Here is a 20000-nt window from a genome sequence, read left to right as displayed (position 1 = left end):
GTAATACGACAAGATTATGTGTTTTAATTATGTGTCTGCTGTCTACATCCAGCAACCCCACCCTGAGGTAGTGCTCTATCAACCTCATTAACAAGGCCTTCTTCATCCCTTTGTCTAAAAGATCAAGCTTATTCTGCCCAGACATTTGTTGACTGAGATAGAATGACTGGATACATGTCCATTTTCAGCAGAGGACAGGGAGAAAAGTTCCATAGGAAGTAACACAAGCAAATTTAACATAATACAAATTAAACTACTGCTTCTACTACTGCCACTACTGCTACTACTACTACAGCATAGATGTTAATGTCAGATAAGAACTGTTTGACCTGCCTTTGTTTCTTTTTTTCCACTGAGAACAAGAGTTCCCTTATGCCTTTCCAATGCACTGGTGAATTCTTCCACTGTTTTTGATGTCCCCACATCATTAGGACTGTTGTTCCCACACCTTTTCCATAAAAATACTGTTTCATAGTTTCCTTGAAAGCTTCTACTATTTATCTTCAAGTTACATCCACGTGTTCATCTTGTTTACTTATCATTTGTTTTTATTGAAAGAGACACACACACACGCACACATATGCACACACGGACGCACGCACACATGCACACGCACACAGACAGACACATACACACACACACACAGACACACACACACACACACACACACAAACAGACACAGACAGACACAAACACACAGACACACACACACACACAGAGACACACACACACGTGCGCGCGCACACACACACGCGCACGCACACACACACACACACACACACACACACACACACACACACACACACACACACACACACACACATACACACCTCAAATGAAGACCAGGCACAATTTTATTACCAGACCTTCTTTGTCAATATCACAGGGAAAATTAGGTCTCTAGAGCTCTCCTTTTCATTCAATTATAATGTCCCCTTGACTACTTCATAGTCCCCTCTATATATCATGTTTCACTTGTGTATCTTCACATCTCTGCTATTCTTTTTATATCATCTTACTACCTACTATGGTGGACTCACACTCACCCATACCTGCCACCATACCTAGACCTATACTCTGCCTAAACCCGATTTCCTCAAATGTCTTTCATGTCTAATCCATTCACCTTCGCAAATACAAAACATCTAACCATTCAGTTCATTTTGATATAACCTGGAATAAATTCATAAAAAAGCAACTAATCCCAATCTGCTCTTCTCTAAAATAACTCTCTGTGGTGACATTCATTCCAAACTTGGCCCCTCCGCCTCATCCAGTCCTCCCTCTGCCCCCAACTCCTGTATAACACCCACAAACCATCTCTTACCACCATTAACATTCATATATTCTAAACAAAGTTACAGACCTATAATAAGCATGGCTTCTTCAATACTCATTAGATGTTATTGTCATTACTGAAACATGGCTAAAACTCCATATAAAAGATTCTGAAATTCTATTCCCTGGCTACATAATTTGATGTGGCAAAGTACACAAATAACTGTATAACTTTATCAAGCCCACAAAACTAACATACCAACCTTTCAAAATGCAGAACTTCTTGTCTCTCAACTCAGTGTTAAGAAACATAGGAAGCTATCTATATTTAACCTCTACATACCACCAAGTAATAATATTAGCTGATTAGAAGAAACTCCTTTCTAGATAACCACAAATGTTACTACTGAAGCCATTACCATAGGTGACATTAACATTGACTGGTTACCTGTGAAATCTACACCCCAACTGAAAATCTTAACTTGTGTGGGTTCAAACAGCTAATCTCTTCTCCTTCTTGACTCAGCAAATCGAATCATAAAAATTCTTTCCTCAACAGGATATTTGTCTCTGTCTACAGGAAGTATGCTAACTCAGGGTTACTGTCTGATTCCCTTAGTGACCATCACCCTATATTCACCAATAAAGAAATTACCCACCAGCTAAAAAATCAATATGTAACTATAAAAAATCTTTTTAACTTTCATTCTGACACTCTCGATAATTTATTAAAATCATTTAACTGGCTTCCACTTAAAACCAAATCCTAGATGAAACCCGTAAATGTGTTCAACAATATATTCATGAATACTTTAAATACCCTTTTACACCTACCAGAAATAAAAGATTAAACACTAGTCAAATGCCATGCCTGACTCATTGGAACAGAACTTCATCCAAAAATATCACAAAGCATGGAAACAATGTCAGAAAGACAAAATCCCTCAACCCTTTACATCTATATAAAGAGTTGTGTAACCTCACCAAGAACCAAATTTACTTTACTTTAATTTAATTTACAAAAAATGTATTACACAGACCCACAAGATAATCACGAAAAAAAAACAAAGAAATTCTGAAGTTCAATTGAGAAAATTCTTCAGGCTCTCCTTCCTCATTAAACCCCTATCCAGATTTACCCCTCCTAAGAAACAGCTACCAAATTTAACACATTCTTCTTTGACATCATAACCTCTCCAACCTTCAGCTCACCCCAACCATATAATCACCCACAAAACTCTACTAGCCCTGACATCTCTGCTTTTAATCTCCAGTCTGTCTCCATATCATATGCTAGACAGCTACTAAAGAAACTGAAACTCTCTTTTCCTCCTGTTCATGATCTCCCTGCTATGTATCTTAAGCTCCTTTTCATCAAGAGATCTATTCAGGATTCCCGTGACCCTGCCCTTTGGAAAATATTCCCCTCCATAAAGTTGGCAACTCTTCCAAAATCTCTAACTTTAGGCCAATTGCCATCCTGCCCCCTCCCCTTATAATATCCTGGAAAAGTGTATTCACAAACAACATATTTAGTACTTCTTAGAAAATGATCTAACACCAACACAACATGGTTTCTGACCAGGCCATAGCACCACTACACCTCTCCTCAGCTTTTCCAACACAATTTAAGAAAACTAGAGACAAAGGAAAGTATGTCTCTCTTGTTTTTTTTCTCGATCTCTCAAAAGCCTTTGACACAATATCACATGAGAAATGTCTGACTCAAATGTCCTCTATACACCTTTCTGAACCAACTCTTATATGCCTCTCTGACTACCTAACCAAAAGATATCAATCAAAATGGCTTTTCTATCTCTCTTCTTTTCTCCTAATTAAAATAGATGTTCCACAAGGCTCTGTTCTCGGTCCACTAGTCTTTAACGTTTTAATCAATAACCTGTTAGAGCTCCTCTCAGCAAACATGCTATTATTCAGTATGTAGATGACTCAGCTCTCATCTGCTCATCTGACATCCCACTACAACAACAATCCAATGACAAATAATGCCTTCAACTCAGTCGAACTGCAGCTACATCAAAACCAACTTTTACTCAATCCCAAAAAGACTAAACTACGGCTATTTTTCTAAGTCCCATGCCAAAGCTAAAAGTAACTTCCACATTACTTCTCTAAACAATGCAGCTATTGAATTAGTTACCCATACCAATTTGCTTGGAGTCAGCATAGATGACAACTTAAACTTTTATCTTCAGATACAAAACCGTGTAAAAAAACCTAGGTCAGCAGTATAGATCAGAAAAAAAAATTCCTTACTCCTCCTAGAATGACCATACCTAGCTTTTGTCTTTTACACACTCTTCTCTATGGTTCAATTATGTTGACTTAACAACCAGATGTTTTTTAAATCACAGCTGGAGCAATGTTATAATAAGATAGCTAGCTTTGCAGTTAATCTGCCACGTGAAGCTCATTGTTGGTTGCCCTGAATTACATGCTCTCAGGTGGTTAGAAATCTCACATCAGCTAGCCCATGCACAGCTTCTTGTACCCCATACAATAACTCCTCTACTTGCCCTTCTTTCTCCTCAGTAGTTCATTACTATCTCCAAAATCATCCTCTGCATGTTCTAGACAAAAACCTGCTTGAGATCTATAAACCAAAAAAGTATGGGACAAAGTCTGCACTCACACTGCGTAGTCAAACTATGGAATTCTATCCCAGATTCAGTCAAAACAATATCTAAACTTTATGTATTTAATTCCTTTCTCAAAGAATTTCTCACTAACTCAAAACTATCGACCAACACAGAAATCCAAACTAGCGAAAGTTGAGCCAAACAAAAGAAAGCGCTCCTATACACAAACCACTTTATTCACAGTAATCCAAAAGTCTTAAAGTGTGCAGGATACACATACACTTTTCGTCGCTTTAGGTTGCAGCAACTTCCTCAGAAGACAAAAAATTGTTATTCATGGTACGTTTAAATAGTGAATGTGAAAAGTAATTATTAACTCCTTCATTGGTTAATTAATTACAACCAGTTCTCGTCACTGCTAATCAAAATAAAAAAATTTTAAAAACAAGACAATTCCTAAGTTCTAAAAAATAGACATCATTAAAAAGTACATTTAAAGACAGTAAAATACATGTATTCTGTCTTTTACGGTGAACTAGCAAGGGGAACTAATCATTTCAAGCATTTAGAAGTTAAAAATAAAACATGAAACATGAAGAAATAAACAAGAAAGAATGAAAAAAGGGGGTGTTACTCCCTTATTTACATTTTTAGAAATACTACTAAAAAACTGGCAAAGTTATTACCATCACTTATACTCAGAGCCAGTCATACCAGAATAGATACAACCTGATGTTAAATTCAGTTATATTCAAGTGCTATGTTGTCAAATGGTGCAGACAATTATTTCATTAAAATGGATAAGTTATAAAAATAAATTATTAATTATAAAATGTTAAAATATTAAATATAATTATCATTAAAACATATTAACAAATATAGTAAATATATAAAAATATATAAATATAAATATAATAAATACAATAAATATATATAATAATATAATAAATAATATAATAAATAACTATCATAAATATCTATACTAGTGTATAGCGTTTCTTAGGAAAGAGACTTATATAACATATTTTCCAGATATGGTTGAGGACCATGAAGGAGTCCTCTTCACATCTGCAAAATAGCTTTCTGTGCTGCTCATACATCTCAGCTGTCACCTATTTTGCAGAATGCCCCTGATTTTGTCTCATATTTTGTCCTATCCCTCATAAAATGTTCAGTTTTGGGGGTAAATTTCTAAGGATTACAGTCAGTCAATAATGCCAGACATTATAAATTTCCTATATCTTATTGTTTGTAAAATGCATGTTGTTGATGCAAAACCTGCTGTTCTTTCAACTTTTTAAGAGAATTAGAGTAATATAAAAAGTGTCCTTGGATTTTAGGCCTTTGTCCTCCAATTACGTTTGCTTTGTCCAGGTTTGCTGCTGCTTGTTCCCAATATTGTCATACGTTCAATAACAGTCTCCTGCAGCAAGCAAAGTGAACAGTCTTTGTGGTTAGTCAGATGTTGACCAAAGCATGTTCTTAAAATGGAAGACCAGTATCACTTATTTCACCATTGTGTCTCAGGATGTTGGTTTTCCCTGTGTATTAAATGCTGTTGTTAATAACCACTTACATACTTTTGTTCATTTGCTTTTATTGTGCACCATGTATCTGCAGCACCACTCCATACACCATTCTATCATCCTATTAGTCAGCTTTTATTTATTATTTACATTTTAACTTTTATTTTTGCTAGTCTTGTAGGAAGGCTAGTCCCATAGACTCTCTTGTGCCAGAATCCAGCTAGAGAATAAATACAGCAAGTCCTTAATAAAACCAACCCCCCTCAAAAAAAAAACAAAAAAACAGCCATTGTATGTATGAATGTCATATATAACGTTCCAACTATTTTTTATTAAGACTTGTGTGGAAGATGGGCTCCAAGCCAGGCTTCCAAATGCAGGTAAAACCATTGGGGGATAAAGGCCTGACAGCAACCCAGATGGGCCAAGTTTAACTAGCACCACAGGTACTAAAAGAGCAAGACAAAGGAGGGTAGGAGGGAGGTGCCAGCTTACCTCCCCTAGGACGAGGAATTGCTGGGAGAGTAGCATTTCATCACATGTATGTGATGGCTTGCAGAAATAATTGCTGCAATCAGAGACATAAGCTTGGCCTACCAAGTTGATGATGCAGCTCTCATTATTATTTATTTATTTTTATTTATTTTACATTTGTTGACCGGGATAGTCCGACTGGATACATGTCCATTTTCAGTGGAGGCCCGGGGAGAAAAGCTCCAAACTTACAAACAGATAAAGACAAGCAAGTTACAGTATATGCACAAACATATTGTATTAACATACAAGTTACATTCTCACATTTAAAGCCTATGAAGAATACAGTTTATATTCAGATTATATTTGTGGGTGGGAACACATAGTAGGCCCTCACAGTGATGTATGCACCTACATCAATCACCAAGGGATGGACCTAGGTCCTTAACAGGAAAACCCCATGATGGCTACTAAATGATGGTCTCCACAATCTGCTTTTACCATATTGAGAACAAATGGGCCAATTTGTCATAGATGATCAAAGGTTGGCAAGCAGTGGGTAGATAAAGAAAACAAAATATGTAATCAAAAGGCAAGTATGTGTGGAATACAGCCATAAGAAAGTTTATTTGAGAATAAAGGAAAGGTTTGACATTATACATCAAGTAATGATGATATCAGACTGTGATTAATAAATAAGCATATTAGTGCAGAAAAAGGGGTACTGCATATGTAATTAGTGCAGGGAGGGAAAGGCAATGGAAAATAGTCCATGTCTCTAACTAGAATTAATTAATAGAGGAAAGAGGAAATCGCTGCCTGTAAAATTAATTGAGGAAGAAGGAAGTAAGGCAAGAAATGTGGCATCTATGTGGTAGCATTACTATGTCTTTCATCACAATTATCTTAGTTTCCATTAAGTTGTGCAATGCATGATGGGATATCTTACCAACTTCTCCCAGAGCACTTCTGGGAGTGACTTATTTGGAAAAGGAAAGTCCAGCTGAACACCTTTCAGCTATAATTGTACAGTTAAAATGGGGCTAATTGCCATATCATGACTTGTATATTCCTAAGGGATGTTATATTTTATGTAAGATGATAAATGTAAGAATTTTAATTTGTGGCAGTAGTGGGCATTTTGATGGGTACGGACAAAAATACATTTTACTGAATAAAAGTATTTTCTTGTTTGGTTTGTCATATAGAGAAAATCCAGGGGTATGTTGAAACAGATCGTGCAGGGGCATATGCTCCCTCCTTTTAAGAGTCAAAGGCTGGGCAGCTGAATACCCACCACCAACACACACACACACATACACACACACACACACACACACACACACACACACACACAATTTATAAGAGATTGCCCAGTGCTTTGTAAGGTCGATGACTGGCTTACACTGTTCTGACAAGTATAACAAGTAGAAGTGCATCTTTAACATTTAAAATGCGTTTTTCTGTGCAGGTTTGGCACAGGATTGTGGTAATTTGTCTTCTGTAGAAGGATGGCTTCAGATTTTGGGAAAAGTGACAAGGAGATGTTTTATGGGAAAAAGACCAAATGTGGGGGACACCAACCCACTAAAGAAAGTAATTGTTGAATGATAATACAACTATGAAAATCTGGTATGATAGGTCCTCTGAAAGCAGCCAGGCCACAGATGAATGTGGCATCTGCACTTTTGAATCAATTTGCTAATTAGCTTGAATCATCTGTAACAATTTGAAATGTCAGGATTTGCTAGAGAGTGTCACAAAATACAGAGACTGAATTCCTGAAATACTGTATTTCCATATTCTAAGTCCGAGATGCAGTTTCTTAGAATATTCCCTTTTCTCTGCGATATGGCAATCTCGGAGTTGGTATATATAAGATCAGGGGTGTGGGGGTACAAGGGGTGCTTGCCCCCAACCTCCACCCCCACCACCTCCACAAAAAGAAGTTTTAAGAGCATTTTTTGAAATTCGCTCTTCTCCTGTGTTTTCATCTTTCTTTTGGACTTGTCAACACTCTGCATTTCAAGTGCCAACATTTCAATAGGGAGCCAAATCTCAGGTAATTATTCTAGTGAATGTTTAAAAGAGCAACATGATACTGTGATGCCATTTCAGCAAGGAGCTGTGAATGTGCAAAGTAAGTCAGTGGAACAAAGCAGTCAAATAATCTATAGCGAAGAGAAGTAAATCACTTTGGAAGACAAAATATGGAGGAGAACAATGTACCTTGGTGTGATTTTAGAAAGTGAAAAAGGAAATGACTGGTTTGGTTTTGTGGAAACGATGATTAAGAAATGGAATGGATTTTGCAAGAGATTGCTGTGTCTTGAAAAGTCTTATAGATTACCTTGTTCATGCTGATATAGTATATTGACAATTGTTTTGGTTCAGCTTGTGAGTTGATATGAGAAGAAACAGGTCTTATACTTTTGGTAGCCTGGTAAAATGATAACGATGGAAAAAAGATAGACTTCAAAGATGGCTGTACACTGATCGACAGATTAATTTCATCTTTCTCAGTGTGAAAACAGAATCTTAGAAAAAAAAGAGTGCCATTGAAACTGTTTTTGGGTAAAATTCAGTAACTGGCAAGTAAGTACACTGACTGGATGCCAGAAAAGAAGAAATTTGGAGAACCTGAAAGAAAATCAGCTAGAAAATGTGAAGAGAAAATACCGACTGGGAATGATCTTGCAGCTATTTAGCAAAAAGCAGGGGGCAGAGTGTAAAAGTATACTAATTATGCTATATGTAGAATAACATGCTAATTTCCAATGTTTTTACTAGGGTAGATGTCTATATTGATGCCCCTGTCCTAAGCTATAAACAAGGCTTTTGCGTTTGAAAAATAAGGCAAAATGATAAAACTAAGTGTTTTGCATCTACAAAGATATAATTTTTTTTCATTAGCAAATTTTCTCAGTGAGAGACAAGATGTCTGCAGCTGAAGGCAGTTAGCCAGGGGAATTTTGTACATTCTCTACTGAGGGAAATTTACAAAGATTCCATCGTGAACCTGCAAGTTGTTAGCTGCTTTTCTTTTCTTTTTTTTTTTTGTTTTCATTTGCTGATTAGTTTTATATGAGGACAGGTTGTTCTGAGCTTTCTTTGCTGATATAAATCCAAAATTTAAAGGTACAATGGCAAGCAGTTTAGTGAAAAATAAAGTTTGAAATTATGGGAAGTAAATATGAGACAGTAACCTCCCCAGCAGTTTTAATAATTTTATGCGTTTAATAGAAAAGTGCACAATTTAGTTTTATTTAAAGATAAACCAGTGCACTTTTCCTTTGAGTTAAAAGTAATTCTGAAAGCATACGACCTGTTTTTCACATCTGGGAGGGGAATGGAAGTAAGAAAAGAACAGAGAGCAATCAGTGTAAGTGGGAGCACAGGCTGTAACTTGCACTTTAGCATAAGTAACCTTAATTTTAGATTAGGTTATGCCTGTGGGTGCAGCTATCGATTCGGGGCAATTGTTCCTATTTGGAAGGTTAACCATCATTTGTTAAAAATGCACATATCTTTGAGTGTTTGTTCTAAGGTATTGGGGATGGGGTGTTCTGAAAAATGCACTTGTTTTTTTTGTTTGTGGGTTTTCATTAAAGCAATATCTTGAATAATGTGATATAAGTTCAAATGGAGATGAGAAAATATAACTGTGTAAAAGATCAGCCTGCCAAACATTGTTGGGTGCATGTAAGACAAAAGCTGGAAATACACACTCAAAAAATGTCATGTATACTAAGTAGGAATGATAGGGTTTTATTGTAATGTCTTTCCTGTACATAGTATTTGTTCTGTGAAGGAATAGCAGGTCAGAAGAGGTTTAGATCTTTCATGGCTTGAAAGGATAGCTTCATATCTCAAGTGAGGAATCTGTAAAAGACTGATTACAAAGCTAGGGCTTCCAGTCTGTCCTGATAACTAAGATATTTCAGATCAATTTTCAGTTATGAATCTGACATCTTTCAAGATGAAGATATGCTAAGACAAGCTGATTACTACTCACTGATTACTACACTGTTGTATTCTTTCATTCTTGGCTTAAAAAGATAAGTGCTTATGATAATGGCCCCATCTCTTGTTTGAAGCTGTGAGCTAAATAGCTATTCTGTTTTGCTAGGAATAAAATTACAGAGTATGAAGTGCAACATCAGTAAGTAGTTAGAGGGCTGGGATACATAGGGAAGTATTTTATGGTCACATGAACAGACAGGAGTAAAAAAAGGAAATAAAACATGCACTTTTACTTTTCACAATGCACCTTTAAAATGTCAATGAGCAACCTTCTGGGTATAGGATGGCATTTATTTTTTGTTGGTTACCTAACTTAAGAGCTATTTTACCTACTATTTAATTACTTTTTTGATGTATATGGGTATTGTGGAAGGGAATATTGGTGAACCAGTGCATGTGAAGCTAGGCTAAAGAAATAGGGTTATAGTTCAGTGGTTCAATGCCAGACATATAATGTTTTCATAATTTTAGAATTCTTCAGAATTAATTCAGTTAGCCACATTGTGCTGTCAAAAAAATCTCCCTTTGTGGTCTCAGCCATTCTTGCATAAATTAGTTCTTTAACTAACTTCAGAACTGGTGCTTTAGACTGACCACTAAACAGGACCAGCCCCAGCTATAGTTAAGAAAATCTGACATTCCCCAGGACTCAGTAGTGGGACCTCTTTTGTTTCCTCTACACATAAATGACAGAACTGTAGGGAAGAGTTGAGTGATAGGGTGGTGCCCCACCCACCAACTTATATGAATCTGTGGCCTATGAACTATAAGGTGCTGATAAGTTCTACAGCTTATAAGTCAAACCATTCTTTTCTTTCAAAGATAGAAATGAGTTATTAGGATGCATCATAACTTGCTCTTACATTAAGAAAACAAAGTATTGCAGTTTTCAAACTGACACTAAGTAACCATAATTACACTGATTTTTATAAAGATAAAATTATTGTCTACAACTGTTACTTATCCAACACACAAATAAAAATGATGTAAGTATAATAAATTAATTTGTAAGAATGGTACTTCATGGACTTCTGGGGTCTTGCTGCCAATGTATGTTGCTCAGATTAGACCATATATGGAATACAAATCATCACACTACATGTAGACTGTATCAGATGTTACGAAGCTGGAGCAAACCTGACGCATCTTTACTCAAATGATTATAACTAACAAGAATATGTCCTGTGTTAGGAGACCACAAGGACTAAATTTATAGTTAGTCTATTGTAGACTAAAACGGGAACTGTTATTAAGGTATTTGTTTTCACATTAGTATCATAGCTGTAACTGTTAACCTGCCATTTGTGGACCATGCATAAATACTAGTAACAAAAAATGGCTTGCTGCACATCTCTAACTAAGAATAAAAAATTCTCTATGTAGGTTATGAGCTATAAAATGTCACCCAAGGCAATTAGAAAGGCAACACGCCTGTCTTCCCTTAAAGTGCAGTTAGATGATTTCACAGGTCACCATTGATTTAGACCATGACTTACTATTACTGTTACTGTTACTAACAATGTAAAGATCCAATATTGTGTATAACAGGACTTTGTATTTCAGTCCCAAGACACCGCTTCATATCATGCAGAAAACAATCTGCATATATATCACTGGGGTGCCTAAGAGGCAGTGCAATTACACCAATGTAATCAGAATAGGGTGATTTTCCATTAATCAAAGATTTAACTTAATTCTTAGCACTCTTCATTTTAAAATTATTCACCTAGAACACTACAGTTGCTTCAGTCACCTAGTAACCATCAAAACCTTTCAGCACGCTCTTAAGGTGCTATATTATTCATTATCTCATACAGAGAATGCCTTTTCTGTAAGACAGACATTAACCTGAAATTCATTAGTAAGTGGACTCAAGACAGGGAACCAAACTTTCTATATTTTGTGATCAATTTAAAACTTATTTCAAACTAGAAGTGTTGTTTCTCTTATAGTATGCCATAATGTGTTATTATTTAGATGTGTTATTCCAAGATCTGCACTTAGCAACTTAGTATTGTGTAAAGTGTTGCTTTCTTACTGGACAATATTAAGTTATAATGTTTTTCTGTACCCTTTAAGATGGTCTCATGATGTTATGTGCATTGTACTTCTATTTTGAATTACTTTGTATCTATTAAAAAAGTTGTTTGTGGTGCAGCTCACTTGTAAAATAAATAAAAATAAGCAGCTATGTATTTTCTTTATGGCGTCTTCAGACTAAATCACTTGCATTATAAATTACTGGATATCTAACCAAAAACTATAGCAAGACAGCTGCTCTCCATAACCTGTAAAGTTGCAGTCTGTCTATGACAAACACACTTGACAGCATCTGTTTTAAGGATGGTGCCTAGAAACCAGCCATACCCTGCTTGCAGTATATATAATTACATGCTGGAATTGCTAAACTCTTTTTTGTACAGCGTAAAATTCTTGAAAAATGTTTGGGGTGGAAGCTGCAAAATAAGAGATGTCACATTGATTAAATACTTGGAAAAAGATTACCTGTACTGAAATGTGTCAAAATGTTGAAAGCTTCCCAAATTATGCAACTACTGTGTGTGTTGAAACAACTCATCACAACAGTTTCATTGTTAAATCAAAATTTTAGCATGTTTTTTTTCTCATCTTCTTTACAGAGATTTAAACAACTAACTTAATTCTATAGCCAAACAGCAGATACTGATTATATTTTGTGCAAAAAAAGTGCATTTGTAGTAGTTTGTGAAACATTCCTGTAATTGTTGATTATAGTAAAATATTTAGTCTCAAAAATCTTTAAAAAATACAAAAAGGTTTATACAATATATACTATAGCGATAACCAATGACTGGGTGTGGTATATTGAAAAGGGTGAAGTCCGAGTGATTAAACAAAGCCAATCATGGGTAAATCTTCAATATACCACACCCAGGAGTTGGTCATTGCTATTATACAATGACATTATTTAAGAAAAATATTACTTATTTTTCTTAAATAATGTCTCATAATAGTGCCATGGTGTTTTTTGTTGTTTCCCAATTCTGCTACTTTGTTGATGTACTGCGTATGCATATGGGACTTCCGTTCCCATGTTCATAAGATGAGGAAAATACAAGGAAAATCAGGTATGTTTCTTTAGTTTTGTAGAACGTACCTGATTTTTCTTGTATTTTTGTCTACTCTCGTAAATACCTACCTATTCTAAGAAATGTGGGCAAAGCTGTAAATAAAGCAGGGGATGGGTAATGTTGCGCTTATAAACTTAAAGTTTTGAGAAAGATTTGCATTGTTTGAAGGAAAGAGATTCTGAAGCTGAAATGCATGTCATTATTTAGTGACTTTGTTACTCAATGATTTGTTGGAAAACTACAAATTTTATGAGGAACAAAGTCACTAAATAATGACACACATTTCAGTTTCAGACGAATGCATGTCTACACATACCAATAGATAAAAAAGTCTGGCCGCTCAATGATACTTTAGTGGCCGGACTTTTACCGGTGGTATATTCTCAATTTATAGTGGGCACGCTGGTTGGAATGACCAATCAGAGTGCTCGTTTTTGAATGTAAATGGTATGTCAGTGTATAATTATTATTACTTCACTTAATTATTGATTAGATGACTGATGTATTAAATTATTTAACTGTGTAGTTGTGCTGATCGCAAATGGATATTTTTAGGCATAAACTGTTCTCAAAAGCTAACATTGTTCACAGTGAACAAAAAGGAAGTACAGCATGTGCGACAGTATCACAATACTGCTAGCTGCAAAGAGACATGAATTCTGCACCCGTTTACTGAGGTTCTGTGTATGTTAAAAGAGCACATATTGGGTCTACTACAGGTGCTCGTACGCTAGTAGTTTGCAACACACCTGCTTAGACCCATTTGCTCAAAAAAGCAAGTGCTCAAACTATCACTAGTCTGATCTGCTTGTAAATAGCCCTTCATACTCCTGACCCTCTACAGCTGTGTTGCCCTGCCTTAACTGAAACCCTAACCCTAAAACTCCCAGACAGTTCTCAACCCAAGTCCTCACTCCCTTACCCTAGACCTCCACTCATCCTCTTAAATCTCTGATTACTCCCAAAACCTAAAACTTCAACCCCCTCAAATGAAATTTTTCTAATCACTCCCTAAGTCTAAAACTCCCCTCCTGCCCTCTAAACTGAAAATCTCCTCCCACCTCCCTAAACCTGAAGTTGCTTCCCTTTCCCTAAACCTAAACCCCACTTCCTGCTCCATAAACCTAAAACTCCCTTCCCTCTCCCTAAGCATAAAATCCCATCCAGCTCCATCCCAACAGCTGCTTGCCTTACAAATTTAATCACAGGCAGCAGCCAACCTGAACTACAAGGCACATGGATCCCTGGCTTCAAGACAGTCATTTTCAAGCACTTAGGAATTTGGATGCCTGTAGTGCTCCCACACATAATTCATGGAGGCCCAGGACAAACAGTTTATAAACTGAGTGAAATCCAGGAATGACTGCTTCTGAACTAAATGAGTATATCAAATATAGCAGTTATTTGTTAAGCAAGTAGTTGGTTTATAGGCCATTTTCAGCCATTATCCGAGACATAAAGTAAAAGCCATGCATAAAATCATTAAAAAACATTAAATTTCACAAACAGGCAAAGTAATATACCGGTGAAGCTGTTTTAGCAGGAAGGCTTACTGTCAAGGTAATATTTTTAAATTGGCACATTAGGAAAATACTGAACTAGTAAAATGACACATCTGACTTACTAGAAGATCACATCTACATCAGAGTATGTGGTTAGAGAAAAATCCTTACTGCACAAAACATAAACATGCTAAACTTCACATTTCCTGTTAACTGCAAGCAGATAAGCCATTTTAACTGATTCCATGAGTTTTGTGTGTGTGCAACCGTATCAAAATACTGTTAGCTACAATGAGACTTTAATTCTACATCTGTTCACTGAGGTTTTGCATTGGGCACAGGATTTATCAAGCCAGTTAGTGGCTGTGGGTGACTCATTCAAAAAAATTAAATGTACCACTATTAGCTATAGTATAGTTAAACATGTGAACTTATCAAATGCTAAACCTTTTGAGAAGGGGTCATAGTTGGATGAAGCTATAATTACATAAATATATTACTTATTTTAATAATGTCACGTAAAGTCTTTTTGTCTTTGTCAGTCTCTAACACAACATTCCATTTATCCACTAAGAGTAGTTACTGGGTTTAGATTTAAATTTCCTTTTTTTTTTTTTTACTCAACTCAGAATGCTTCATCTTTTGTAAAATATCACACAAAGCACTATTAAGTGTGGATTGAATTTTTAATAAGTAATGTAAGTAAACTCTTCTTAAGCACTAAATAAACTCTATTTAAGTGCTAACAGCTTAAATATAAATTCAGTGATTTTTATGTACTTCTAAATGCAGTTGTTTAGTGCTTTTAAGTATGATTGTTGCCTGTGTTTTATATATTTGTTTGATGATATACAATGGGGTATATCCCTTACTGGTAATTCAGATATGAATGCAAATATTACTTTGTCAGGATAGAATTATTGAGTATATTCTAGATTATTTGGTTTCTAAACAAACTAACAAGTCCATTTGGTCTTCCATGTCTGTTTCTTAGCTTGTAAACAGACTGTGAGGAAGTCAGATGTATACTTCTTTAATTCACAAGTTCACCCCAATCTCAGGAACTAGAATGCTTTTGGTGTAAAAATTTAAATGTCCATTTTTGAGCAGCGGGGCATGTAGTTTCAGCTATGAGGGTCCTTATGTATGCTATACAGTAAATGTTAGGTATACAGTCCACTAATATCCAGCGCAACTACCGACAATATATTTAATTTCTTACATCAATAAAGCATGCAGTTTCATTTTCTTACTTTATTTTTTTTTGTTTGTTTGTTTTTTTACATTTCTGGTCTCCCTCAAGACGTCCCCCATCACCACTGACATACTGATTCTGGATTACTGCCCATGTTGACAATTTGTTTGTTTTCTTTTAGGGGAACTTGCTTGGGATTATCCTAATGAGCATCAAAATGGCATTTTATCAGGACAGATCTGGGAAGTTAAATTTCCAGCACTTGCCACAAGTATAATAACATGAGAGATTAAGAAGATGAAAATGCAACACTAAATCTCTAGCACAGTGAATCAACATTGAACATTAGCACCAATAAATATTAGGCAGATTCTCCTAAACTGGATGTAATTAGCCTAATGTTAGCACACAAGCAAAAGAATAGAAGGATATAATTTCATAGTGCAATTGTTAATATAAGTTTTGGTTTGATCAGCTGGCTGTATGTATAGTGTGATGAAGGTAAATACGGTTAAAACTATGTCCTGCAGACCCAAGTTTACTCCAGAAAATTGTGATTCAGTACTTTGAACATATTACTTTACCAGAATCAAATCAGCATGGCAATAGGCAGACAGATGGGCGAAATGAATCTTATTTAGAAATATTAGCAAAGACTGAACAAAATAAATAAATGATAATATTTCATAAGGTTTTGAAAAGATTTCGGTTATTTTATGTGATATATTTTCAGATGTACCAGTCAATCAGGTAAATCAAGTTAACAGTCGATGGGTCACCAGTCAATCAGGCAAATCAAGTTAACAGCCCATGGGTCACCAGTCAATCAGGAAAATCAAGTCAACAGTGCATTGTGATCACCGGTCAATCAGGCAAATCAAGTTAACAGCCCATGGGTCACCAGTCAATCAGGAAAATCAAGTCAACAGTGCATTGTGATCACCGGTCAATCGGGCAAATCAGCTTAACAGTCTAAGGGTCAGAGGTGAATCTGACAAATGAAGTAAACAGTTTAAGGGTCAGCAGTCAACCGTGCAAATCAATTTAACAGTCTATGGGTCAGCAGTCAATCATGCAAATCAAGTTAACAGTCTATGGGTCACATCCACCAATTCTATGGCCACAGTCTACTGCAAAAATGGTAGGTTTTTTTTGTCTTCTCAAGATGCTTCTTGTTAGCTGCACAGTCTGTGTCAAACTCTAGAAAACAATTTGCAGGTATAACTTCTTAGAACACTTTTGGTGGTACAAAGACAGAAAGACAGATTACAAAGCCAGAAAGCAGAACAAAACAATGACACCCAGTGCACAAACACATAACTAGGGCGGCTAATGAGAAAATGTGGACTCTGTGTATTGCATATTTTAACCAAATCCATTAATTTAAATAACAAGGTAGACAGGAGTAATATCACAGTGAAAGTAAAAGTCCTTGTGTCTATAAAAATGTAGACATTAGTGTTTGTAATCTATGGAAGCCAATAAATGCATTAAATATATTATTTGGGGAAATCAGTATGTCTCTGCAGCACCTTTTTTGGTAAACGTGTTTCAGAACTGCATTTCTTCAAGCTGTTCTACTAAAACATTGTGCTGTTTAAAAGTATCGTCTGTGGACTAGGAGCTGCATGTTTTTGCACTCATTCCAAAACTGTTTAATAATCAGTTATTTTATTTAATCAGTTAATTTTGTTTGTAACTGTTTAGATGAAGTAGGCTTATAGAATCCTAACTTTGACGTTGGTGACTAATGGCTGCTATACCATTTTCATTTTGCTGGGCTTCTTTCAATTATGCATTAATTTAGCTACCCGGTGAGTAAGTGCTGCTTGTTATGTATAGAATGAGGGGGCCCAGCATGCCACAAAACTTAAAGGCACAGTGTTGAACGTATTGAGTCGACTATAGTTTTTACATTTTCTTTTCTGTTTCCTTTGTAGCAAGATGAATGGTGTTTTCAAACCTAGTGCTAAATCCATCTACGGTAAGAAACGTTTAAATGCATGCATTGTATGGGTTAATGAGCAGTGAAATTCACTGTCTCTTGTAAAATTTGTAATTCTGCTTAGAAGTTGTTACTATCACATCTGTCATGTGCCAATGTGGTTGAAATCATTGAAAAATGGGTCGTTTTACAAATGGTTCAGAGTTGTAAAGGACCGTATAATTATCAAGTACAATACAGCAAAGTTTCTTCTGAAGATCTTGAAGACTCAAACAGCCAGACAAACAGTTAAAAGTGTATGCTCTAGGACTGTTCAAATATAAAGTCTACTATGTAGTTTTGGATTACACAAATTGGCTGAAACTACATCTATAGTCTAACTCAAAACTTACATTTTCATGGGTGGCAAATTACCCCGTGGGCCTTGGCAGAGGTCTGTCCGTGCTACACTTCTGTTCTTAAAATATTCTGTTTCAAAGTCCTTGCACCTTGTGAGTAGAAAGACACCATTTCATTACAGTGACCTTTGTCAATGAAAGTACATTTTGAAGAAATGGATAAAAAACATAATTCCCACGTGCTGCTTTCAGCCAGTTCACCTATTCCCTATGAAAAATTGCTGGTGATAAGGAACAAAGAAACTTGCCATAAACACCATGATATAAAAAACACTGATGCCAATGAAAATTATAGAAACACCAGTTGTGTGTTATAACACAACAAAGTCACACAAATGAAAAGTCTTCATATTCTGTGTATGCTGCACTAGACAAGAGTTTTACTGTCTAAGGCAGCATATGAAGACTTTGAGTTTAGCATTAATGAAGACATTGCTACTAATGTCAACAAACTGGAAGAAGTTCAAAATACTAAAAACATATCAGCAAAATGAGTTTGCCATCTGGTATAATTCAATGGAATATTACAGGTGCAGATCACTTATGGAATATTATGATTGTTTTTTTTGTGGATACACTGACATTGAATAAGCATTTCTTGAGGATGTCCAAAGAGGATGTACTATATTTGCCTTAATCTATACAGACCATTATTATCCTACTAGGTTGAATTTGCATAGTATAAGTTATTGGCATGTAAGGCACAATTGTGCTAGCATATAAGGTAGTACATAATGACATTATTACATCATTAGAGCCCTTCTAGGTTTAGAGTATATAACAGCTTAATAATATACAAACATACAGGCTTAAAGTTTACTATACCTTCTTTTTCAGAGTTAACAAGAATGAAATTCCTGACACAGATCTTCCCAATATTGTGGAATAAATTGCCTTTTAATATCCCGGAATCAGAGTCTTTACGACTTTTCAAAGAACTTTTAGATAGCTGGATGCATTGTAGTGGTTAAAAGTTTTGGAGTCTGTATTCCATGTAGGCCTTTAGGCCAAAACAGATTAGTATCCCCCTGATCTTATGATTGTAGGACATACACTCTGTGCCTAGAATGCTGAAGAAATTGATATACCCAGTAAAAGCCACTTGGACTCAGGAAGGACAGGCAGACTCCTCACGGAAGTATACCAGTCAAGTCTCAAGTACCGGTTTCCTGAAACCCTGATAAAATATTCAGTGTAATCTGAAGTCAATCAGTCTACTTCTAATAAGAGATATTGTTTTAGCAGCTTGTCAAATATTGTGCAGTGCCAAATTACATCTAAATTACAGTCTGTAGTATCCCAGTTCTCCAAAATCAGAGGCAAGGACACAGTTTTTCCATGCTTTGCCTTTTCCCAGTAGAATCAGAGAAATGAAACAATTTGTAGAAATAGAGTATCTACAGGTAGCTGACATCTTGGTGCTGGGGCATCAGTTGCCTGAAGTATAGGATACCAAAGTAGAAAACAACAATTGTTCTTTTCCACAGGAAATCACTGCTGGTGCAATGTGTGTGTGTGTGTGTGTGTGTGTGTGTGTGTGTGTGTGTGTGTGTGTGTGTGTCAGCAGTAATTCCTTTTCTAGGATATTTTGCCCTTTTCATGTTTGTGCAACTGTAGAATTGCTATATATAAATCGGGGGGTACAGAAGTGCCTTATCCTCTTACAAAAATGTCTGCAGTCAGAAATATCTCCCTTTGGGTGTTTATTCATTTGCATTTTATGTTTTTGTTCCTCAACATCTCGTAGTCCAAAATTTCATTACAGAACTGAAAAAAGAAAAACTGAAAAGTTAAAAGCCTTACAAACTGCCACATTTGACTTGTTTACACAGATAAAATGTTATCTTTGGACAGCAACATGAAAGTATGTCTTTGTGTTCATTGATTTATCTTTCTTACTCAGCTTTCTTAGCGATGTATAAAATGTTACGCAAACAGGAAGTCTTAGA

General features: G+C 35.8%; 1 long non-coding RNA gene across 2 annotated transcripts in view; it reads left to right on the top strand.

Annotated features, from left to right (window-relative positions):
* LOC122791629 overlaps positions 1-17693 on the top strand; it is a 286401-nt gene extending 268708 nt beyond the window's left edge. For both annotated transcript variants that reach the window (XR_006363179.1, XR_006363178.1), the window contains one exon: positions 17649-17693. This is a non-coding gene — a long non-coding RNA (uncharacterized LOC122791629). The remainder of the gene's footprint in view (positions 1-17648) is intronic.
* The last annotated feature ends 2307 nt before the right edge of the window (positions 17694-20000 follow it).

Source organism: Protopterus annectens, chromosome 17.part0 (assembly GCF_019279795.1).
Source record: "Protopterus annectens isolate FY-2018-M chromosome 17.part0, PAN1.0, whole genome shotgun sequence".
In the NCBI taxonomy this organism is placed as follows: Eukaryota; Metazoa; Chordata; order Ceratodontiformes; family Protopteridae; genus Protopterus; species Protopterus annectens.
This window is presented reverse-complemented; position numbering and strand designations above follow the sequence as displayed.